Source organism: Aulostomus chinensis, chromosome 16 (assembly GCF_037954235.1).
Source record: "Aulostomus chinensis isolate RoL2024-O1b breed Wild chromosome 16, RoL_Achi_v1.0, whole genome shotgun sequence".
Lineage (NCBI taxonomy): Eukaryota > Metazoa > Chordata > Actinopteri > Syngnathiformes > Aulostomidae > Aulostomus > Aulostomus chinensis.
Window position 1 is genome coordinate 18,353,615 of NC_141335.1, and position 26,598 is coordinate 18,380,212.

General features: G+C 40.1%; 1 long non-coding RNA gene across 8 annotated transcripts in view; it reads left to right on the plus strand.

Moving 5' to 3' along the window:
• LOC147247724 (uncharacterized) overlaps positions 1–26,598 on the plus strand; it is a 361,363-nt gene that overhangs the window by 204,464 nt on the left and 130,301 nt on the right. The window contains exons 9-10 of one of the 8 annotated variants that reach the window (XR_015109543.1): positions 17,728–17,766; positions 17,915–18,316. The exons of the other annotated variants lie outside the window; for them this stretch is intronic. This is a non-coding gene — a long non-coding RNA (uncharacterized LOC147247724). Of the gene's footprint in view, positions 1–17,727; positions 17,767–17,914; positions 18,317–26,598 lie in introns of those variants that run through there. 8 annotated transcript variants of the gene reach the window in all.

Below are 26,598 nucleotides of genomic sequence, written 5' to 3' on the forward strand. Positions count from 1 at the left end.
AAAACAGCAAGCAAACAACTGTAATTACATTAGAGGGTGAGCAGCAGCCATTTCCTGGGAACACGGGAAGGTAAATATAGTACACATCTGACCTTTAGATCTATCAGAAAAAGTGGGTTTGATTGTATACTTGTGTCCTTGTCGAATGTCCTTTGTCAGATGAGTCCTGTCAAGTGGAATAACTTCTTACTTTCAGATTTATTTTTACCTTGACATAAACCAAAGGCAGAGCACCCCAATACATGGTAAAAGGAAATTTTGTGAAAAAAAGTCCCTTTTATACAATGGGTACAAGTGGAATGTCAGTTTCAAGCTGTCATTTTGGAAGTATTTTCAATTCGGTTAGTTTTCCAGTTCATTTCTGTCTGTTTCTCAGATCATATTTTTGGTTAAACTGATCATTTTAATATTGTATGAAGAATATCAAACTTATTTGGGGGATAAAAAATATCTATTTAAAATATATATTGCAGTAAGGTCACATGAAAGAACATAAATGCAAAACTATGAATATGTGATTCCATTCCTCAAAATTGTTGCCTTCTTAAAATAATCATCCAAGTTATTTTTTTCAAATTTTTCTGAAAAACAAAAAAACTGGTGACCAAACATTATAAGGAGTTGTTTTAGGTGAAAAAAAAATATTGTCAAAAAAATGACTTAAGTAATTATTTTTAGAAGGTGACAAAATGTTGTTGCACAAATACCAGACAACTCATTCTAATAGATCTTTGCAAAAGAACACCTATTACCATGTTTGTTTGTTTTTTTGCACACTGATATATTAGTCATGTCAGCAAGTAAATAAGGTTCATGTCAGATTTCCCTCCCTTGAGATGATGGCTGCGATGATTGAATGCTGTGGACACCACACAGTTCCTGCCCATCTTGTTTTGAGATCATGGGTAGGCATGTGGTGACTATCACTGGCTCAGCTGCATCACTCACTTTTGGAATAACACTGCTTGTGATGCTAAAAGGGATGATTATGGTTAAAAATACAGAAGTAGCTGTGCTAGAAATTAATTAGTAATATTTATGTAACAATTTCATTTTCATTGTAGATTAGAAAATCTTTGGCACAAATCTGCTGAATTGTTCTTCTTAGTTTTGTCTTTAAATAGGTGTAATGCATCAATATTAATATAAATTTGAGCTTGAGTGCATTCAGCATCTGCGTTTTCATGATTGCAAAGGATTTTGTCTTCATGAAGCCCTGTCAGCTTGTGTGTGTGTGTGTGTGTGTGTGTTTGTGTGTGTGTGTGTATACATCTCCAGTCACCTTGTTACTTTTTGCCTTATTTTACTTGAAATAAAATCCAAAAAACCCAACAGTCAACATTTTTCCAATTATCACCAATACGTGTTGGCAATACATAAAAACAAAACAAAAAACCAAAATATATTGACATATTTTGAACTATTTACATGTTCGTCCACGTCTATAAACTTTTTAATCCTTGATCACAAGATGTGGTTCGAATTGTTTATCTTGGCCATATTGTAAATGAGACATGCATTTTTATGAAAAATCAGCATCCAGACTCTGGTTATGACTAAAAGCGTGACTTCTTTCACTGGCCAGTGTTGGGGTTTAAGCAGCTGTTCCCAGCTTTGTAAGAAAACACTGTGGCTTGATCAAAACGGGATTTGACAGGACTTTAACAGCAGTCTCCAACTACTGTGTGTCAGTGTCTGTTAGAGCCCTCCATCATGCTAACCTGCCTGCAAGTATGAATTTTTTCACTATCATGACGTGATCACATTAATGTCACTGCTCTTGTCAGTATTATTTTTAAGGCAGAAACATTGAAAACACTTAATTACAAGATGTTGGTCTGGCAACTGGACTGCCACACGACTAGCTTTTTACATTTCCATCAGGGTGCTGCCGAACAAATGTTTCAAGAAAATTACATTAATGCAGTTTTTTTAATTGAGCAACATCCCCAAGCCTTCCATGCCAACATATCACATGCTTTATGTCCACCTTCTTGCATGTGAACAAGATAGAATTAGCATTTTCTTCTGCTCGCTCCTTTCAAACTCATACTGGATTTTGTGGTTGCACCCACACATGTGCACCCACACAGAGGGAACCCAAACACAGCAGCCCACGTCAACAGGGACTTCATGCATCTCATATATCACGGATATACCCGGATACTACATGGCTTTCTGACTATCCACCTGAAATCCATCCAAACAAAGAAACATATTCCCTCGGTAGAAATCTCTTTTACAAGAGGCTTTGCAACCAGCAGCTGAGCTCCGTTTATGCAAACTTCCAATGTAAGATCCAGGATCCAATCTGAGACCTGGAGAAATGGATCATACAACTTGGCGGGAAGCCATCCCTGGTGTGTATGGTGGTGTTAGTGGTATGTGGATTCTACCAAAAATATGTTTTTTTTTGTTGTTGTTGTTGTTTTTGTTTTTTTTGCTTTTTTTTTTATCCCTTGGGCTGCTCCTGCCGTTTTGTCCAGCTGTGTTTTGCTGCCATTTCTTCGATAGGGTGAAAGGTTTTTTTTTTCTGTTAACAAGAGAAAATAGCACAAAAAATTTCCATGGTGAGTCAGACAGCCAGAGTCACTGATGGGGTAGAGGGGTTGAAGAATGAAGTATGAGGTGTAGTTGCTGGTAAGGTGGCAAGCAGTAGGTATTCTGGCTGATCAGAGTACCATTTTTTTCTCTTCTCTTGAAATGCTGTCATCTTCACCCCCTAAAACTTTCATTCAGTCCTACTTCACACGTCCTCTATCGAAATACAGATTATACAGATTTGCCTGTCAAAGGTGTGCCACCACCACGAGTCAAGCCAACAAGTTTCTTCTGATTTAACTTTCATACCTTTTTACAAACCTGCTGCGATACATTATGGATGATCTTGAAGGTCAGGACAAGATCACAAACAGGAATTTCCAACAAACATGTTATCCAATGCCCCCCCCCCCCCCCCCCCCCCCCCAAAAAAAAAGATACCAGACACCATTGCATACAGATGGTCCATGTTTTCGATTGCTACATCCAAGTTTCCTACCGGTCTTTTTTTGTTCTGTGAGTTCACCCTGTCCATTGGTACAGAGCTGGTTGGGTGAAGGGGGCTATCCCTTTGAAATGATAAGTAGAGTCTTCCTACACTGAGGGACTGTCATTGAAGTCTTTGTTTGCCCCTCGATGGCTCAGAGGTGTCTGTGAACTTGAGGGTCGGCACAGAATAGAAATGACCATGTAACCTACTTCGAGGTCATCTAATGAAGGAAAATGTATTCATATATTTTCTTGGTTGTATTAGTTTGCGCAATATGCTTTTCTTTGAAGCCCAAGGTTGCAGGTTCATATTTGAAGTGTTTTTCAATCATCCCTTGGCATTGAAGTTTCTTTTGTGCTTGGAGACTGGGCTTCACAGCTCTACAGGTCCTGCTCACTCTCACACTATCTACATATGGTCATATACATCTTCTTCCTTTTTTCATTCCACCATATGTCACAGAGGAGGAGCTTTTGAGGAATTTAAATAACTAAACATACAGGAGCCCAGTCAGATAATGGCCCTCAAAACTCCATCAACTGAATGCAGGTATCTTCTCTTTGTGTCCATCTGTCAAGCGGCTGTGGTGTGCTCAGACTTGCTGTAGCACAGTTGCCTAAAGCAATTTTCCCCCTCCATCATCACCTGTATTAAACACTCTCACACACCCTATCCCAACTGACATACCCCCCTCCGCCCTGCTACCTCACTACATCCTGGACCCATTTCCCCCACATTTTCAAGGCCCTTCCTAGCTGGACCCCCTGGTCGGATTCACAGCGGGACTCCCTGCAGCCCATCAAAGAAGTAATTCACACTCTGACTCATTTGAGTTATTTACTCCATTACCACCCTGGCTGGCCCATTCCCCGTAGATACCCACTGAGACCTTGAGCTCAGGATGGGTACCTGGGCTTCTAGCAGGACTGGCATTGCCCACTAACACTCCTCCCCGCCTCTCTCTTTCCCACCACATTATGATGGCTATGATGGGCGCTGCCACCCCAATCTACAGCTGGCACAGCATGTGGACAGTTAGGGAGGAGATGAGTGTGGAGATTGCTCAGCCATCTAAGAGTAGAAAGGTGTGGCTGACATATAGGTTTTTGTGCTTGTGCATGCACATGCGTGTGTGTGTGTGTGTGTGTGTGTGTGTGTGTGTGTTTCAGGCTCATCCTTTCCCCATTGGTAGTCTCCTGTAAGTCATTATCACACCCAAAGCCTGTGCTTCTCTCAGATGACTTGATAGATTTACATGACTCTGTCTGGGGATCTGTGAAAAAGACAGGGTCCAGTGAAGAGATGAGAGAGGAGGCTGCACTATCATCCTCTCCAAAATAAGAAGAGGGACGAAACAGTAACACCTTAATAAAAAAACGTCCCTTTTTTCAGGAGAGGGTGGATGGCACTCCCAATACATCACACAATAGGCACAAGTCTCCCATTGTAGCACTGAAATAGCCCTTCTCATCAAAGATTCTCTCAAACTCATCTGCCAGGGTACGAAATGAGTGATCTTGCCTGTCCCCTTCATCTAATTTCAATCTAAAATCATGTCACCTCCTTTCACATATTACTATTCCGTATTATTCTGACTTTTACACATTTACCTGACTTCAATACATTGTCTTCAATGGCTCACAGGGTCACATAAAAAGCCACATAGCCAATCGGTGAGACGATAACTTCTGCTGCTTAGAGCTGGGGACTTTGGAGGTGTTGTTTGTGGAGATTAGTTTCTATTCACATTTTCTTGGTCAAGATGTCATTTGCAGTATATGATTTTAGAAAAAAAACACTTTGACCTTGGTCTGAATGAAAGTTCTGGGTTTTTTGTAGCCGTCATATAGCTTTCAAATGTGTAGGGATCTGAAGAAAATATCAAGTGCTCTCCACAGTCTACAACAGCTACAGAGATAATTTGAATAAAAGAATGGCATAACATTATCTGTATATATGGGGAACAGGTCTCAATTGGGAAATAACAGGTGGTAAAACAAGGAAAATAAAAAAGAAACATATATATATATATATATATATATATATATATATATATAATGCTTTAGAAAAAATTTTTTTTTACTATGTTTGGCTATACCCCTTGTAAGAAAAAAAAAGTTGTTTATTTTAAAATTAAAATCAGAGGGGGACTTGGTGAGTGCTTGGAAAGTGCTGAAAATCAGTCCACTGGTGTTTTTGTGTAACCCTGCATGGGCCAGCAGTGCTTAATCTAATTTAACTGTTCAGTTCAGTTCAGTTTATTTCTTTTCCCAAACAGGCAATTTGAATGCAGACAGGATAACATACCCCAAAACAATAGACACAAGACACTACAATGCAGACAAATATGCACAAAATAATAAAGTTTGCCACTCATATTCATGTATGTTTGTGTGTGTATGTCCAGTCAGTGTATGTGTGCTGTCGTGTGTCAGAATAGCTCCAGAGTGTTACAATTGGTGTTTGCCCTCTTGACTGTCCCAACTCTCCTTGGTCGAGGTGCGGCAGCAGGTGTTGACGCTGCTTCTATTCAAAGTGTTACTCACACCATTTAAAAAGTGAGGACACACTCAGCTGTTTTGCGTACGTTGGGGTTTTGGGGTCTCAGTGCACCCGAGTTCATCTGTGTGGGATTTTATCATCGACACATCCAATTGCCTTCCATACTTGTTCTTTTTTTCTTGTGCATCTTAAAATGATCATTTAGTTTGTCTATTGTACACTGTACAAAATCTCCAGAACAACAATGAAGATCTGTGATCAGTCTCGTATGTGCAAAATGAATAAACAAATAAGTAAATAACTGTAAGGTGATAAAATCACCCAGAGATTTCAGTAAACCTAAAACAGGGGAGAGTATTTTCTGTGAAAGACTGAAATACATTCTCCAGCCATTTATTGTATTCCAATCACAATGAAAAATAAATCATTAGTACTAAAAACAAAGAAAAAAAACCTCATCAATTACTTTCTTATTTTCCATATTTCTGAGCCAATCAATTAAAAATGATGACATTTGAAAGTTAAAAGATGGAGAGGTGCTTTGTAAATAAAAGCTGCCACATTGTTAAGCTGACACTGTACATTGCTTCTTTAATTAATGTTCTATAACCAAATTGAGTGTTACATTTCACATATAAAAAGGTATACGATACAGTTGTTATTTCTGCTTTGGTTCGTTTCAATAAGCAGATGAATGATTAACTGACCACTGCAACTGTGTGTGTGTGTGTGTGTGTGTGTGTGTGTGTGTGTGTGTGTGCGCGCATGTGTGTGTGTTAGTCTGTGTGTGTGCATCCCAGAGGGGTATCCCACTTGTTCCCTCCCATTTAAAACAGGTTGAATACATTTAACTTCTCCCTTCACTATTCCTTTCTGTATAAACTCTTATGGGACCACTTCTCATCCTTTCCTTCATCATCCTGTTATTTCATTTTTTTTTTTTGCTAGCTCCTCATTTTCATCCTCCTCCTCCCTCCCTCCCTCCATCAGTCGCTCTGTCTGGCACCTCAAGCGCTGCTAAGCCTTCAACCAGTGTCAAAATGTACAGAGCTGGAAGAGTAGCTCTACTGTGTTGAGGTGGTGGCATTCACACACACTCACACACTCTCATATGAACGCAAATACAGCCGTTCAGACTATGAAATACACATTTGTTTACATACACACATGCACTTGCACATATGCAAACACAAGTTCAGGCCCAGGCGAGTATGATCTTTCACACAATATACTTTATGTGGATAATACACAGCAGAACATCAATCACATGTGTTTGCATTACGGCATGGAGACAGATATGACACAAACCCATGCCTTACCAACAACACATTATACACACACTCTCACACATAAACACGCACGCGTGCCCGCACACACACACACACACACACACACACACACACACACACACACACACACACACGATGATACTGTGAGTTATTGAGTCAGACAAGTCAAAGCCTTCCAAAGTTGGTGTGTGTGTCTGTGAGTATGTGTGTGTGTAATAATCCATTGGTTCTGTTCTGTGCTGATTCCGGGCGCTAAGCCCTGCCACAATTATTCAAATCCAGGCTTTTAGTTGCAGCACACCTCTCTCCATGGGCCTATGAGCCGGTAATCTTGCCTTTGGCCCTGCATATCAAATGGCCTTAACTCCCATAAGGAATGCATATGAAGAGGAGCCACTAGTGGCTTAATCCGCCCTGTTTAAGTTGCTGAAACGTACACCTGTCACGCCGTCTCGCACCGAAGCTTGTGGCTACTGATAGCTGGGCTGTAAATCCAAAGGCACGTAGCTTTTCAGTCCTTTTAAAAAAAAGTATCTTCCTCTCTCTCTCTCTCTCTCTCTCTCTCTCTCTCTCTCTCTCTCTATATATATATATATATATATATATATTTATATATATATATATATGTGATTGTGCTGTTTCGATGGGAGGTGATGGTATAGAGGTTGTGAAGACACCCCCTCTCTTGTCCTCAGACCACACCACTGTTCTTCTATTAATTTGTCTCTTTTCCACTTTTGAACATTTGACCGACTCAAATTATCACTAGAAGGTTATTATTATCACTCTCTGTGTTTAACAAGGCTAATGCCCAGATACTCTGTATTATCATACTTCTGATCAGGCAGCATATCTGTTACATATTTGTTGTCCTAATTGTGTCCATAATTACTGTAAAATAGAGTGAATAGCAGGTTTAATTGTAATCATAGGAATGAATAGAAGCAGATACATTACAACATGCAGACCCCCACACAATTGATTTCTTTTTTTGCAGCTGGTCTGTTCTTTTTTTAAAATTCTTGTCACATGACAATTCAGTCCTGCAGGCATTTGTAATGACAAAATCTCCACAAAACCGGTCCCATTTCTGCTGTGGGGCAGACAGAACTGACACAGCCAGCCAGTGGAACTGGTACAAAAAAAAATAAAAATACCCCAACAAACAAATAAACAAACAAAAAACACTGCCTTGCAGTAAGACACAAGTCGTAAAAGAGACTTGCTGACTTTGTAAAGAATGAAATAATTCTACACTCAAAGTCTTCTATTTCATGGACAAAGCTGATCTAGAAATACATGTGTGACCTTATTTTTTTTGACAGTGCTTCCTAATTCTTTCAAAGAATAAGACAATCATATGTTTGTTAGTATTTTATTTCTACTTCTGATATTTTGCCATCCACATAGCGAAGTGTTCTTTTGCTTTTTCATTGCTAGTTGGTGTACATTTACCATTTTTTTCACACTTCTTTTATTTTAATTAATTTGTTTTTCAGACACTATACAGGTATTTGTCATTATTTCAATGTGTATCATGTTATCACAACAGGCACATATGAAACCAAACCCTTTAAAGTGGGACAGAATTACTTTTGTCAGTACAAAGATGGCAGATATGGGGAAGTGAAGCATCATCTCCACCACAAGGCCCCAGCAACGTATTACAGCAGACTTTACACACACACACACACACACACACACACACACACACACACACACACACACACACACACACACACACACACACACACAATTCACTGTCTGTAGTGGGGACAGTGATCAGCTCAGGACAGCTGCACAGCAGCCTCAGGTAAGACAGCTACTCCCAGCCTCTTACACAAGGGACCTGCATGTACTCAACATCTGTGGAGACAGACAGACACACACACACACACACACACACACATGCACACAGACTTTTAACTTTTTTTTTCTCTTGGCTAACAACAAGGTTTTGTTTGAGCCAGTCACAATATGCTTCAAATAGACAACTTTTCAGCTTGGTATAAATCTCCCAATCTCTCACAAGCACTGATTGGAGCATGTGGTGCCCAGAGGAAGGGGAGTTCTCAAATGAACTGAGGGCAAACACACCAACACACACACTCAGCATGAGCCTCCCAGCACTCTTCAGCTGGCATCCATGAGGCCCAGTGGCTGCATGCTGCCAGGCTGTCTGAGCCTGGACTTTTAGCCAGAAGAGGGACACTGCCAGCGGGCTGATGTTCTACTCGTGGCCCAGGACTGAAATATGGCCTTTAGAGGTTTAGTCCCACCAGTGTGCGTGTGTGTGCGTGTGTTTGTGTCTGTGTGCATGCGCGCGCCATTGTCTGTGTGTGTTTAATATCACTGTATATGTTGGCAGTGATGTGTTGGCCATCTGGTTATCCGGTCCCTCTAGGGCCACACATAGCATCAGAGTAGTGTTACAGCTGCAGCAGCTATTTACAGGCCCACACATTTAAAGGGACACTGGCAAACTTATAGTCCAACCACAGAAGCCACCCATAGAGCTATACACCCATATACATTATATACACACACACACGCACATACAAACACACATAAAGAACACACCGTACACGGACAAACTCAGACAGAAGCAACCAAGCAAACTAGCCACACGTATGGATATATTTTTTTAAACTGACCTTTACAGGGAAAGACACTCCTTAAAACTTACACACAGCAGGAAACACACAAACACTTGATGGTGCTCCACATTCTGTTCACTTCATTGTCCATATTCTTATATAATTTTTTTAAAATGCAATGTGCTGTTTGTGCTGGTATGTGATCCATGGCCACCCAATGTTCTTCGCCACCTGCTCTGTGTTTGGAGTCAGGGTCTTAATGAGACAGCGTGGGCGATGCTGGACAGATCGAGAGTGAAGAACAGGCGTGACTCATCTGGCTTAAAGAAAAAAGATAATCTGGAGAAATATTTGTAAATAAGAGACATTTATGTATGTAGATAATATCCTCAAAATGTTGCAAATACAAAATGCAATTATATTGTGATTTGCAAATAGAAAACAAAAAAAAAAGGTTTTGTGGTTTTATTTTTGCAATCATAAAATATACCCATCAACTGAAATCACATAATGCATCATACTTCAGAAACAAATATATCTCTTGAAAGTATGCTAAAGTCGGTCAAATAAAGACAGAAAAAATATTGTTACTTTTGACACACACAAACAACAAGTCTTACAAGTACAAAAAAAGATAACTTTTGTCACATTTTTTTTCCCATTAGACTGTTACGAATGTCCACTCTCAAAAGAGATGGCACTGGGTGTCAAACACATAGGGGGTTGAGTCAGCAGAGCGAAGCAGATTGCACCAGGCTAAGCTGATGTAATTTTTGCATTATGACAACTAATTTGTCACTTTATTACTTTTTTCAGATGCAAAAGTAACAATTTAGATTCCCAGTATGTTGTCAGTTTATCCAAATAGCCTCTGTTTGTTAATCTGCCATAATGTTTTCAGGTCCATATGTGCATTTTGCATTTTCAAGCAGACAGAAGATGTAGCAGGGCAGTATAGTCTGTCTGCAGCTGCTGGATGTAGTACTCAACACCTGGTCCGTGGAGGCTGCAATACATATGGGTTGATAGAAGAGAGCAACAAATGTGGCCAAAACAGGGCAAAATGTCGGACAAATGCTGGTCAAGTGACATATCACAGGCTAGGGCACACTCTACAACAAAGATGACCAAGCTTTCAGTACAGATATAAAGAAATATCCTGAAATGCAGAGATGAATATGCTCTGGGATTCTCCATGGCACTCAAGATGTACAGATATAATGAGGTTGTTTTTTGGCTTGTTAAACAAGGCCTTGTCAGCTCTGGTCTGTTGCTCACCCCAAACTGACACAACCACACAAGCAGAAAAATGTGAGTTGGTGATAAAATATCCGGAATGCTATATGGAGGGCATTTGCCAAAAACTGGTGTTCTTGATTTTGGCAATCAAAAGTGGAGATGACTGAGATGGCTTTCACTTGTCTATACTAGGCTAGGAGTATGGTGATACTCTAAGAAGGTGAAACGGGACATAACTTCCTCCCCAGAAATGAAAGACTAATATTCTCTACGCTGTTTGTTTACAGCAAAGGGGTGTATTGCAGGGTACTGCCACAACCCTTCAAACTGGTCACCAGACTCTATTTGTGAATTGAAAGTCAGCAATTATGAAAGGATTGCCTGCTCCACCACCTGCCCCGCATGCCACAAATGCTTAACTAAGAGATGGGATCGCTCAATTGACTGAATACTACTGCATTTTCTCACAGCCATCCATTGTGTTACCTGTGTACTTTGCAGCTATGGCATCAGACACAATCACAGCAATAGACCTGCATGGCTTATGGCATCATGAGGGCAGATAATTAAAGCCATTCTTGATGGTTTTCAGACAGAGGTCAGAACAATACCTTTTTGTTTCCAACACTGGAATATGCTCCCCCAAACTAGTACACAGTTGGAAGACCCTAACTGGAGGCTGGCTCTTGGAAGGCCCTAAAGGAATTTGCCCAGTTGAATTTTACAAGATTGGAGTAGCCAATATGGATGATAAATGTATGTATTCCAATGACAAAACTGATGACGAGTTATATTCCAGCCCTAATCCCCCCAGCGGAGACTCTGAGAGGAACAGTCGGACACAAAGTGATGATATGTGCCTAGGAGACTGATGAATGCTGCAACTTCTCTCCATTGAGGAAGTATGGTCTGAGTCATGTTATATGATGTGCACTCCAAGTCAGTATGGTTTTTATTTGGGACATCTGACTTGAGCCAGTGCTTGGCGGCCCACTTACCCTAGTCTTGTGCCAATTTTGCTATTGATGAGTTGAAAGCAATGACCCCCGGACCCAATGCAGTGAATAATGCACACAGACAGCATGATAGTGCAGCACAAAGATCTTTTGCTGCAGTACGATAACCATGTGTGGGTAGGCTCTGCTACTCGTCAAATGATGGTTTTACTACTTCCCCAACCCCTGAGGTGAGTGAGACTAGAGATACACCAGCTGTGAACCACACTGGTTAGTCTCTTTTTGTCCTTCCAATTCTGACACTGTGGATCCCATCGTCATTGGAAGTGAAAATCAGTCCACAGGCCCAATTTTTTGAGTGTATTCCCAACATCTGCATTTGGTGATGGACCTAGCAGAATTAAATCAACTGGGGATTTACAGAACTGGCACTAGATACGAGTTCCTCAAACTGCTCTATTGTGTTGCATTGAGCCAGGACACAGTCCTTTAAATTATAACCATAATGCATTGAGCAAACTTAATTTGACACGTGGAACCTGTTTGTGAAGGTGGGATGGTGTTATAAGAAAATATTTTTTCTATTATTCTTTTTTATTAGCAATGACACTACAGAAACAGCTATGTTGCATCAAAAGCAGTTTACAGATCTTATACAAGAGTAGCAGTAACAATCGCGACAGAGTTCATTAGAGAAGGCTCCCCGTGTTACAGTGTCTGTCTTCTTTTATGCAGAGTCTTGGAACGGTCCTCCTCAGCAGTGTGTGTTATCACACAGATTAACTGGTTGTATAAAGACATTGCGCAGCTGTTGGGTACTCTTTTCTCATACGGCTTGCATGACGATTTCACTTCTTGTCTATCTGGATCACAATGTTCATGTCACAGTGATTTAAAGAGTTGAAACATCTTTTAAACTATAGAGTGACAAGCTGACACTTAGCAGGGTCCGACAGACATAAAGTTTTGAGAAAGCACATGACTGGTACCTAAGTCACAGGGTGTAGTAGCACAAAAAATATTATAACACATGGCTGCTTGCTGGATGTTGCCTACTACTAGACATCTTTCCTCTGGTTGTGGTTAGTTACAGTCATCTGCCTGAACGATAGTACCCCAATGAAATTAACATTATGCTTGGGCTATCACATAATGACTGAACATTCAAGTGACTGGATATTCTATCTTCCCAGGGATAAATGTCCATTTGATTAGAGGAGGAATGCGGCCTGATCAGGGGGATAATAGTCCGACTAAGGGAATCAGTGCACAAAATGAAATGAAACGTCTCATGCTTCTCTGACACTGGGAGAAGAGGAAAAAGCCAAGGCCATATCGATTTTCAGCTATATCATATCCCTACCTCTCTGTATTTTCCTTGCTCTATTGCTGTGAAATGTCTTCCAAGTCCATATAGACTGGACATTGGAGAGAGAGAGAGAGAGAGAGAGAGAGAGAGAGAGAGAGAGAGAGAGAGAGAGAGAGAGAGAGAGAAGAAGAAAGTAGTGGCCTTGTCAGAATTCATGAGCCTCAAAAGTTACAATGAAATGGTAGCAGGTTGGCCTTGTGGTTAAAAAGACCAGTGTATAAGTGGAATTTCCCAGTTTCAATCCCAAAGCAGTTTAAGTTAAAAGAGCATATATCCAGGGCAAAATCTTGCCACAAAACAGTGATATTTTAGCCTTTTTACAGAGCAAAAAAGAAGAGTGAAACATAAAGACCATCAAGTATTATCAACACCATCGTCAAGTTATATGAACAGTAACAAAATGTTACATACAAATCAGCTTACAACTGTCTAAGATACTACCATCTTTTACTCATTCAGTTACGCTCTAAAGCTCTCAGTGTGTGTGCTTGGTCATATCCATTTCCTTCTTCAAAAACCTCTGCAAAGCCAATCTTTCCTAATCATTTTAATTCTGCTTTCATTACATCCATGTTATCTATCTTGCAGTCTTCCTGGAAAAGTTCCTGAATTTTTATTTGCGTGTCTCTACTAGTAGCATTTTACATCTTTTATGAATTTTTTATGCAATATTTCATATATTTGAGTAGTACTTCTAAGTCCTCAAAATAAATAAACCATATTGTATACATTTTTTGATAATTTTCTATTTGGTGTGAATGCAAACTTTTCTGTGACATAGCCTGCTACACATGTATTATGACATACATAGATGTGAGAACACTATAATGTAATTTCAGATCCGAACGCCTGTGTTTTCTGGATATTGGACCAGAATTGGTTTCAAAAATATTTGTGATTTTTGACTGTCTGTAAGCGTGTCTCATAAAATCCAATTTTCACAGAGCACAGTGGAAAAAGTAAGTTTTCATCACCGAACGTGAAAACAACCTTTGTGTCATCACATACGTCTATCTACACAGAGAAATTCAAACATTCAACTGCAAGAAGAAAACAAAAAAACACATCAATGAGTGGAGGGGGACTTTGACATTAAATAAAATTCAGCAATATTTGAATGGACTGTGTGAACACATGCTGTGAAACACACAAACAAAATAAGTGAATATGTGGTAAAATACCTAACACTTATACATTAAATTCTGTTCATGTGACAATTAGTGGAGTGCCTCATTATTGTACAATGTTTTTAGGTGAAACAACTGATTTTGATGTCAAGACTGTGAAAGAAAGAAACAGACATGTTTTAACATGTCGTAAAATGACTTTTAGTTCCTTCATGCATATAATTGACCTCATTACCGTGACTGTTGATTTTAATCTACAACAGTAATGTACATGTTATAAAGCAGTTGCTAGCAGCTAGCCCTGTAATGAGCGACTGATTAAGTCCGACCTGAAGAGGCTCAAGCTGCCACCCGTAGCTCCACCTGCTCATGTCCCCGTCTGTCCATCATTCTCTTCCCCTTTCTCTCTCTCTTTATCTCTGCCCCTCTCTGTCCTCCTGTATATCTGTCTTTCTCCATGATCTGTCTTTCTCTCTGCCCGACTCTCATACTCTTTCTTTGACCCCAACCGGTCAAAGCAGATGGTCGTTCCCATTGAGCCTGGATCTGCTCGATGTTCCTGCCTGTTAAACAGAAGGTTTTCATCACTGCTGTTGCAGGTTGTTCTTGCTTATGGAGAATTGTTTGGTGTAAATTCATTGAAGGAGTGTGGTGCTGGACCTGCTGTACTTGTAAAGTTTCACGAGATAACTTTTGTTGTGATTTGGCGCTGTTGTGATTTTTATACCAATAAAATTGACTTAACTAAGTACACATGCTATTTTGTCACTTTTTAGCTGTCTACATGAATGCCTTGAACTCTTTGCACTTAGCAATATAAGCTAGCTCCTACTGCAGTACCCAAAACAAACAATCAAGGCTATTAATGCATGACACTACATAAACATTTATGGAACACAGACCATGAGCGAAAAAGGTTGAAAGTGATAGTTTCAGCTAAAAACAGAATTATTTTTACCTTAATAGGGCTATGAATGTAAAGTTTATGGTGATGATTATAGTTTAGGAAAGAACATGGGGTCAAAAATCAAAAAAAGATTAATCTCGTTTAGTGAATAATTGTCCCAAAATACTTAAATTTATTTGTCTGTCTTTATCCACATTTTTTGCTTTGTAATACTTCTAAAATCCTTTTGAGGTTTTTTTTTTTTCTGCATTCATCCCAACCAATGTTCATCCTCCGAAGAGAATGACTTCTCAGTAAATGTCATGGCAATCATCTCAGGGCATGTTTGAAACAAGAACACTGTCAAACCTTTTTTTTTCCCACCAGTTATGCTTTTTTTTTGTACCAATACAGGAGTGGCCTCAGTATTCAGTGCCACCAGCATATAGACACTGCAAGTTATATCACCTGTTAACTGACTTGAGGGAAAACATCACTGCTTTTACTGTGTCACAGTTTATCATGTTATAGATTGTCTGTAAAATCATCCAGCGATGTTACAAGGCACATTCTAACACAACAGATCAGTGGCATTCTAATCCCTGCAAAACAGTGAGGTAAAATTAGAAACTTTACCAAAGAATGTACATGTAGTTACATGTGTGTATTTGTTTGAGAAATTACGACCACCTCCTGCTCTTCCCAACTGGAGAGCCAGTAGAATTTGTGCATTTTACTCCTCCCCCACAGCCATCACTAGACACACACACACACACACACACACACACACACACACACACACACAGTGCCACACTTCTCTGTCCATACTATTATCCATTTTTCACGTCCAATTGCTCTGTTATGGTAATCGTTGAAGGCCCGCCATGGGCTGATTACTCACAGCTGACTTCAGAAGCTTCTCCCTCCTCTCTCCTGCCGTTCTCCTGCTGGCTCTTAATGCACTATTAACCCATTCCTGCTTATTAATTCCTTCCCAGCCATTGCGAGCCGTCCACTCCATGATATCTGTCATCATTCCATGCCTATTAGCTTCTTGGCCAACAGTTATTCCTAGCGTGCTGCCACCCTTTCACGTCTTCCCTCCTCCCTCTATCTCCTGACAGTCTGTTTAAGAAAGTGTAATTGCCATGGGGAGTCTCAGTAAGTAGGAATTTAAGATACCGCCACTATGAGGCCAAGCTGCAATTGTATTCCTGTCGTTCTTGTGTGATTACCCATGATCCTCCATGCTACTTGTGCATTCTGTATTGTGGTTGGCAACAATTACGTTGTTACAATTAGGTCACAGCTGTGATGGGTGCAGGGTTTTTGTCTTTGTCAGTTATTTTCTGTACTGTGATTTGTGGAGTGATGGGCTTGCTTGCTGTGTTGTGGTAAGTATTTCAACTGCTTTCTGTAAATGAGAGTAAAATTGTGTGATAATACCATAGGGCTTGTTTTCTAAAGGAGCCTGCAGGACTTGATTCACTGACAAGAGGTTTGTGTGTTTTGATACCATTGGTAACCAGCATTTCTTAAAAGTTTTGGTCAGGTCAACTGCTTTTCTTGGTGGACCACTGCTCTCATAAGTCTGTCTGTTGGGCCCTTTCTGGACAGAGATTTTCTCAGAGTACTTTATGTTCCTCTGCTATAAATCCTAATGGAGCGCTCTTGGATAAAAAACAAGAATATTCCTCACAGTGGATCTTGGCAGTCAGCTTTGGAACTGCCACTTGTGTCAGGGCCTGTGGTTTTGGACCATCCCAAGACATATGGAGGAATGCTGAATCACACAAAGCCCTTTAGCTCACTGGGCTCAACCACACATCGTCTCAGGTTTCCTTAAGACCACATTAAAGTGGAGCGGTAGCTCTAAGTGTGGTCTTTTTGATGGAACTTTTACTGATTTTTATACAGGCTGCTTGCACATGACTCCGCAGGCGTCAATCAATCAAAAGCAGTGTTTATTCTGTGTTTTTTCACACAAACGCTGGTCCCAAAGCAAACTTGACCACGAGTGCCCCAAAAGAGCCAGAGCAATGAAAAACTAAATTATAAAGGCAGCTGTTACTGCAAATGATCTGAGAAAAAAAATCTACAATCTGGGTAGCAACCAAGACCTAAAGGCTGTGTCTACAGTATATTACAGGATTGTGCAGTCTACACAATCCAATTGTGGCTTAAACCAAGAAAACACTATATGATGTCTCTGATAAGTTCAATGCTGCTTTACAACCAAGGGAAATATAAATCTATGATGTGCATGATGAAAGCTTGTGAATTACTTTGAATGTGTAGCAGGCAAAAATAAATGATGGCAGAGGAGGTACCATATGAACCAACAAACATGGATCCAGGAGGACAAAAAAAACTTTTTTTTTCAGTAAAGACCTCATTTATCCTTCCACTTATATTTTCACCTTTATGCGCCATCTCAGAAAGCAGTGTAAGCAGTTGCTTTTAAAAATACCTGCCATTCCTTGCTTTAAAGGCATTACTTGTTATGTTTTAAAGGCTAAATGTTTATTACTCACTGTAAGTTCCTTATAATGGGTTCTTTAAACTGACTAAAATATGTAACTGATTATGTAACTGCTTTAAAGGCCAAAAGCTATTCTTACAGGTTGGCCCACCATTACTTAGCTGCTCTGGAGCTTTTGATTGTCATAGAATTATCCATCCATCCATCCATCTATTCATCCATCCATTTTCTACCTCTTATCCTGTTAAGGGTCGCAAGAAGGCAGGAGCCTATCCCAGCTGCCTTCAGGTGAGAGGCGGGGTCCACCCTGTACAGGTCACCAGTTCATCACAGGGCCAACACATAAAGACGGACAACCATTAACAATCACAGCCACACCTACGGTCAGTTTAGAGTATCCAATTAACCTAGTCCCCTCTTGTATGTCTTTGGACAGTCGGAAGAAGTGGAGAGAACCCACGCAGGCACAGGAAGAACATGCAAACTCCACACAGAAAGACCCTGTGCTCGAGCCAGGACTCGAACCCGGAACCTTCTTGCTGTGAGGCGACAGTGCTACCACGGCACCACCGTGCTGCCTACCATAGAATTATATTTGCTGAAATGTATAGTTTTTCTCTGAGGACTTTGGTTAAACAGTTGAGACTGTATTCATGTCAATCATGGAAATAGTAAAACAATGTGACGGTAACAACACTTGCTGCCCACTAAACCCATATACTTCCCTCTCCACCTCTCTGGCCTCTGACATAAACAATTGGCCCTTTTTACACATCCTCTTGAAAGAAGAAAGAGAATAATATTTCCCAACTAAAATGCTTGAAGGCAAACTAGGCATTCCACCACTGTGTTTAAAGTGTAAGCTGTCACAGTGCTGAATCAATGTGTGCAAAAGAGACAGCCAAAATTGTGGAATATCACTAGAACTGGCAATATTCATTAAAAGCCAAGAAGCCATTAAAAAAAAAGAAAAAAAAAAAACTGATTCAGTCCGTTCAACTATTTGTTTAATTTACACTAGCCAGAAAAACAAAATGGAATCTGTATCATTATGAATTAAGGACAATTGATTAGAGTTGTGTCCTTCTTTTGATGTTTACTGTTAGTCGACAAATATCTTTTAGGCTTTATCAGTTTTGTTTAGATCACAAACAAACACAACATCCTAATGGTGGTTTAATTGTATGGCTGTATCACAGAATCTCTGTGTGAAAGTGGCTAAACAGTCCTACAGAGTTTAAGATGAGTTTTGCACCCTCAGCTACTAAGTGCCATGTATAGTGTTGGATTGTAACAGACTTGGTGTTGTGATGTTATGGTTCATTTATATTGTTTTTTGGGTTGTTATATGTGTACAGCCTGTGAAAACAAATGACCTCTGTAAAAGCATATACTGTAAGACCCTGCTTACACTTCCTTATAAAAAGCATCCTAGGCAATTGGATCACAAGTGGATGTCAGAGACAATGAGTCAGTCGTCTCAAAATGTGTCCAGCTCTCAGTTGTGGCAGTACTGCCTACGTCACTTGCTCTACAAGGTCAAAGGGCACCATGGATACTACTCTTGTCAGTCTGATGATATCTTTTCTTGTCACATCCTTGTCAGGGACTCTTCAGGAAACATTAGAGTTTGCACTACAAAAGTTACAAATGTTGGTCAAATGCATCCCAGATGTTATATGAGCACTGTCAGGGGTTCTGGAGGCAGAGACTTGAAGTAGTGGGTCCTAAAGTGATGTCTTAACCTGGAGTCTAAAATTCCTGGCAATGCCTCTGTTAAGGAATACAAACTACTTCTCAGCACCAAGTCATGCAAGTCTTCTGCAGTTTTACAGGCCTTTGTGGTAAGAACTATTGTGCAAACCAAATACTTCACTACCGAGTTTTAAAAGAGTAAAGTAGATCTGTACTATAATTGCTGAGTATTTAAGCCCCATTACATTGAGACCCAGTCATCTCTGACACAGCTTACCATCACCCATTTTCTCATCCTTTCCCTCCTCCTGCCTTCCTTTTTAACTTTCCATCTGATTCAATAGTAACCCTGACGATTTGGCATTCACACCAATTTGCCATTCACAACTCCACTAATAACTCCGGCCTTTTATTGCATTAGCGATTCAGTGTTCCGCTGTGGAAGTCATAGCCGAGCCATTCTCTCGCTAACGTGCAAGCACCCTTTGATTTGCAGTTGCATATATCAACCTCCAATTACAGGACCTGGTCTGGAAACTGTCAAGCATGACTGCAGAGGTATTGGAGTTATTGCAATTACACTCAGGTAATTGAGCTGCCATGGGTGAAGATGTTAAATGCTGTGTCTATAGTGGGAGTCCATGTCGCCACCGTCTCATTCCATTTCTCTCTTTTTCTCTGCATAACACCCTTGTGTGAAATGTCATTTTCCCAAAGAATAAAACAACCTGAGATACTAAACTGCAAAACAGATTGTGAGCTGATGTTTCTCTCTACAATGACTCACTTATAGATGCATTGTCACAATGCAATACAACCTGAAAAGCTGCTTTGTTCTTTAATTAGCTATGATAAGCCAGCTCACTGCTGAGAAATGTCTCTGTTTACAATAAAGGTGCTGCTGTTCATCGTCATGCATTTCTTCATACAAGGCTACTCCTGTAGTTCTTTTAAATCTCAACATGGCCAGAAAGGAAAAACCTGGAATGCTGAGAGTGCATCAGTTTATTTTGTAAATTCCCACTGACAAGTGAAATGATAGCTTCTAAAAATAGCCAAGAAGTCCACCAGTTAAACTGATGTTTGAACACCAGCATTCTGCTACTCTAGTGGGGCTAATATCTTCACACTGGCCAAAATTAATTATCCGACATTATTGTGGCGGGCTCCAATCAGTAATAATTGGAACGGTAAACCTGAGTGAATGTGATACTTTGGGGCTGCTTCACAAAGCTTCCAATTTTGCCCAGATCCACATATGATGAGCAGTTGGAGCACCACTATCAACAGTACACATGGGGGCCATGAAAGCTTGTTGCCCCTGCCAGTAAATTTGGCAACACTTTGTCCTCAGCTGCAAATTCAACCAGTCTGTGTTTGAATCTGAGTTTGAAAAAAAACTCTTGAGATTGAAAAAAAAAAAAAGACAATCAGGAACACCATCATTGTCAATCATGGTATTTTGACTGCCGCTGCCAAATGTTATGACACTCAGACTTGACTTTTGACTTCAAAACAGATGACCAAGTTCTGGTTTACTTGGGTTAACACGGGTGTGTGCAGTGAGGAAAACACTGTCACTGCCTGTTCAAGCACTTCACCTTATACACGTTTTACATTATTGCAAATCTATTTTGAGTTTCCTCACAGACTGTTGCGCATTCCCTCAGCCTGGGTGTAAGAGAAAAAGTTGCTTAGCTCAGTACTTTGTGAACCTGCTGCTGCTGCTGCTGCTGCTGCTGGAGAGTCCTTCTATCAGCTGGCTTCTGTCAACTTCTATCTCTCCACTTCTCTCGCTTTCCCACACTATCTCTGTCAAACTTTCCTTTTCACTCCCCCAGCATGAACCTGACTTTACCTCCACTATTCATCCCCTCTGCTTTCTTTCTTTCCTTCCTGCTCTCTCCTCTTTTTCTCTGTGCTGCTATGTGTGCCTCTGTCGTTCAGGCTGTCTCTATACACTGACCCTGTCCTCATTACCGTCACAACACTGCAGCAGCTGGTTGCCTGAGTCACAGTAGCCATCGCCGATTCCTTACGCATCCCACTCTCACCCGCTTAACAAATGAGATGGGGAGGGAGAGAGAGAAAGAGAGAGAGAAGAGGAGAAAAATGTACTCTTCTATCCTTTTAGAGATCCAAAAAGTCCATCAACAGGTGTCATTCACCAAAAATTTTTACAGACGTATCAGAATGGTATATTTCATACTATTCAAATCCAGTTTCACACATGACAATGAATGATTCCATGGAAAGGTTCTCTAAAGGTTTATGCTTTAGGTTCTTTTCATACAAATCAAGCGATTTAACACTTATTCCATGGACTTCACACATGAGGATGAGTTTTATCATTATTCACAGCAGAATTTTTTACATATTAAAGCAGAAAAATGAGAGAAAGAGACAGGTGTTCTGGCTGAGCTGGTTCATTTGGCTCAAAGTACTTTCAAAATTCATAAATTTCTATTCAAATTCTACTTTTATTACAACTGTCTTTTCTGCACTTACTCTCGATGTTGATCTATTATTTCATTGGTCACACACACAAGTCCATTAAGATGCTCGACACATCACTAATCACAAGTGCAAATAATTAATGATGGGTGCATCCCATTTAATTGGTCCCAATGCATGACCTCAGTAGAGTGGATGATGACTCACCTTTATTATTTCCCTGTAACTTAAATGGTACCTGTAATGTTATCAGTTCCACCTGTGCTCTTCGTACCGCAACAAGTCAAACTCCAACCGCTACTCTGAAACAGAAACAGCTCCACAAGTAGTCAGCCATAATTTAAACAGATTTTCACTGAACTTTTCCTGATGTGACATGTCAGAATGTCTTTTGTGAAAAAGGCCTTGTAGATGAGGGTGAAAAACCTAAATGAAGTAACGGAGATGCGATTCTTTTTGACTCGACTGCAAGAGGAAAAAACCCATTTGGTATTTTCTTGTTTTTATTTTTAAAATTATTATTTTACTTTATTGATTTAGGCTTTGCAACTTTTTATTTTATCACAATCAGACTATAGATTCCAGGAACAACACCCAAAACCTCAGTCCAGAGTAGTGCAGTCCTAGGAACAGCTAAGATACTGCATAGAACCCTCAAGTTCCCAGACCTCTGGTATAGGACCTGAGCTAGAGGAAAACACAGGACCAACCTACCAGGGTGAGAGGGACTTTTTTTTCATGGATGTATCCAAGAATGATTAGATCGTCTATGAATATTTTAATTGGAATTTAGAATTTCTCTATTATGTAAAATAAAACAGACCACTTCTGCTCTTTGTCTTGTAATGGCCATCACATATTTTGCAAAAGTTGCCATTAACAAGGACTCTTGAGGTACATTGGTGTGCCAGCTAGATGACTACATGAAAGCAACACCAAAACATGTTCTCTCATATATATATATATATATATATATATATATATATATATATATATATATATATATATATATATATATATATATATATACACACACTGATGGTAAGTTTTTGTGGCTCCATGTGTCTATGCCGGCTCCTACAGTCTGAGTTCCAGAAGAGTACTCTGTTTTCTCTCTCCTTTTCCCCTGCAGCTGTCCGTCGGACTCATGCCATCCACTGTAGTGAGCCTCCTCCCTCCCTCTAGTTGACTTTGATTTCAAATCTCATGCCAAATCAAACACATTTAAATTTAATTCATGTATAGCTTTACTTTCTATTTTTGATCACTGCTGGTGCGTAGTAACCAAACAACTCTTGCTCTAAGTTCACAATTGCTGTCGTTACTAAGTTTTATATATATGTTTTTACTATGTTGTAGGTTTCCAGTTAAACTTTGCAGTGAATAAAATATGACCTAACTGACCAAAGCCAGACATAGAGTTACGTGGCCAAATTTACCACTCTGACTGTAGACTTGAGGGGAGCAGGAGAACAATGTAGATAGAGAGAGATAGCAAAACAGCACAAGAGATACTCTAGGTAAGGCTGTAGCAAAGGAGGGCGAGATAGCGACTGTGTGTGTCTCAGACAGAGAGTGCGTTGGGGTGGAGTATTGTGGGGATGGGGGGTGGGGGGTATATCAAGCCGAGCCAATCCTGTGCGTGGCACTCTCATCTGAATTAAGCTGTGCAAAACAGGCCCCAGGGCTTGGTTGCTAAGCAGTGAGATGGGCTTGCCGATTTCCACAGAGACCTCAGTGGCGAGAGCCTCTCTCATGGCCTGAACCAGACACCCCATAATAATGAGCAGCGCCACAGCAACAATAGAGACCCCAAATAACGGCATGCACACCGCTCGTTTGCAGTAACGAGGGGAATTATGCATGTTATGCAGGATAATTCCATTGTATTGCTTTACCCCATGTTGTGATAGTGACAGTGACCTCCCAAATATACCATATGGTACATGTTATCTAAATCTTAGGGCTCTTTTTTTAGCCAAAGAAATAGCCAGTGAAATATTTATTTTTTCTTCTTTTTTTTCATTTCTAGCTATTTTGTACTTTATAGCCATAGAGACATGTTGGTAAACTTGGTAACTGTGGCAGCAGGGATTCTATTTGTTTCCCTGAGAGCTCTTGAGGTCCGCTCGTAAGGGCATTTTCCTGAGGTCTTGTTTTTTTCTTCTTCTTTTGGGGGGGGGGGGGGGGGGGGTATGGCTGGTGAAGGAATTGCGGGTGACCTTTTACATTTTAGAGAGTGGAGAAAGCTAAACAAGCCAAAGTCTGTTAGTCTGTCAACAAACACTTAAAGGTCTCAGGAGAAGTTGGGAGCCTCCGGGGTTCGGGGAATGCTATTCATCTGGAGTGTTGTAAGCACGGCCAAGGATGCTTCAACAGGGCACGTAAACAAGGACAAATGCCTAGCCGTTCTCGTAATAATGTGGTACCAATATGCAGAAGCTGGCTGGGGCACTGTACAGGACTGCATGTTAAAGGTTAAGTGAAACATATGAATAATTTTGTGCTTTCTCACTGATCCCCTTCTTTGGAGGTCCAGAAACTTAAACTCAAATTTGCAAATGTTAGCGATGGCACCACAGATGTAGATGCACTTGTAGATGCAACAGTGAAGTTGAATACTACCTTTGTGTGTGTGTGCTTACGTGTGTGTGCTTATGTGTGTGTGTATGTTAAAGCGAGAGAGATGAGATGAGATGACTGACGGTTGCCGTGACATTTTTTTTTTTACTAGTTTATGAAAATCTGACTAATATAGATTTAGACATAGTAGCCTGCAGGCAAGCTAAAATGTCAAAACTGAATCATAAACTGGTATTTTTGGATTATTAGTTTTTCTTTTCTTTTTCCTTGAAAAGTAATTGATACTAGTTTATTTTACTCTGTAGATCAAATTAAAATAAACTTAAACTTTCTTTAATTTATTGTTTCTACCATTTGCATATTGCTTCATATTTTCAGTATCTCACTGATAAGCCAGTTTCGTTCACCTCTCAATATGCCTCTTAGCTTGTATGAAGCTATTGTTACTGCCTTTGAAGCAAAAACATAAGCATAATACTGAGAGAAGAAAAATTGGGAGCCTAGATCATACTTTTTAAGTCAAATTTTGTTGACTGTCATAATGTGTTCACAGGATCATGATCTGGCAGGCACAGTGCCTTGACTACTGTTCTATTAACAGGTCTACCTTTACGGAAAATTTTAATTAAGATCTGAAAAAACAGCTAACAACAACAGCAAAAAGAGAAGACAACCACATTTTAAATGACAGTGTTAGTGGTAGGCTGACGTGCCAGGCAATTAGCTACTGCCAGGGAAGGCGACTGTGGCGATTTTTCTTGCTTAACTCATTAGAGGGGTCTCCGGCAGTGTGCTCACTCATGTCAGGCCCGTATAATTACTTTAAAACAAGATGGGGGAGGTGGGGGGGTGGGATCAAAGTAGCCACTGTCTGGCATTGTTCACTGCCCCCTCATCTTGGAATTTAATTAGGCGTTCATTTTAATAAAAGCCCATTTGGGATGAAATGTGGCGTTAATAGTATTCTGGTCCCCTAAAGCCTGTCACATCTTTATCTGTAGCTTAGATGGACACTGACAGGTGACATCATGCCTTTTTTATAACCAGATATAAAATGGCTTTGATAAGAAGGAGAAACAATAATGTACAAACCCAAATGGAGCTAAAATTCACTAGGCATGAAAAATTACCATGTTAGATTGTGATTGAAGAGGATAAGTGAGATCACGCCAGTGCTATATGGTGGGATTTTGGCATTCACTTGGGTGTATTCTGTATGCACAACTTCTTGGGTAATTGACCATTTTTAAAAAATTTTAACTGACCGTTTCTTATTATGGACGGAACTGTTTTGTGGTGTAAATAAAACATAATTTTTTGACATTTCGCTTCAGAAAAGCACACAATGGTACCTTGGAATGGGGTCTTCAGTGGGTTATTATTTCTTGACGCCAAGTTTGTGTGTGCTTCAAGAGGTTGAGCATCATGACACACCTTCCTCTTCATGCCATTGCTGTGTCTTCACATAGGTCCTCACAGAAACAAAACCCTGGCCATGCGGGGTCTCTTCATCCAATTAAATGCTTCTATTCACCTTCTTGCCCCACTACAATCTGTTATCTAATTGGTCACTGGTGAGTTGCCCTCTTCCCAGGAATGCTGATCACCAAGGGATGGTACGCTTTCTGTGAACCTCTTCTGATCCACGAGGAATTCCAGACAACTTCCACCATAACTCCCCAACCTAATACGGACATAATAAATACACATTATAAAACAGAAACAGTAAAGTCTGGCCTCCAATGTAACCTATAACCCTTTGTTTTCTGGTAACAGGTGAACAGGAGATGGGAAATTTAATTGCAGAGGTCTGAGAACTGGGAAGGGGGTTGAGGGATTGGTTTGGCTTTACATGCAGGGGTAGATGCTGTCTGTGGAATCATTGTCTTTTATACCTTATTCTTAAACTTGGGCATTAGAAAATTCTGTGCCACTGATCATTTTCACCAAGAATGGATGAATCGTTTAGTCTAAGGGATGTGAAGAATGTTTGATTTTTTTAAAATTTAATCCACCATTCTCAAGGCTCTTGATAAGCCTAGAATCAGTTACTGTTTGACATTTTTGCCAGGAAAAATGAAAAAACAAAACGAAACACTCAAACAAGTGATTGATAATCAAAATAGTTGGATAATAATTGTCTTTCAGTCCACTAATTGATTAATTGTTGCAGCTTTATTGTACTAGAGTTCATAAGTTTTGGGATTACTATTTGCAGGTCAGAAGCTGGCAAGATGTCCAGGTGAAACCTGGGGTTCGAAAAAGGTCTGTAGACTGGAGAGGAACTTATATATTCTGGTTGTGCTTGTCTTTGGTTTCACGACCCCATGTAAACCCCAAATAAACCCTCAAGAATTCTGGAACATAATAGCACGAAGAGAAACATTT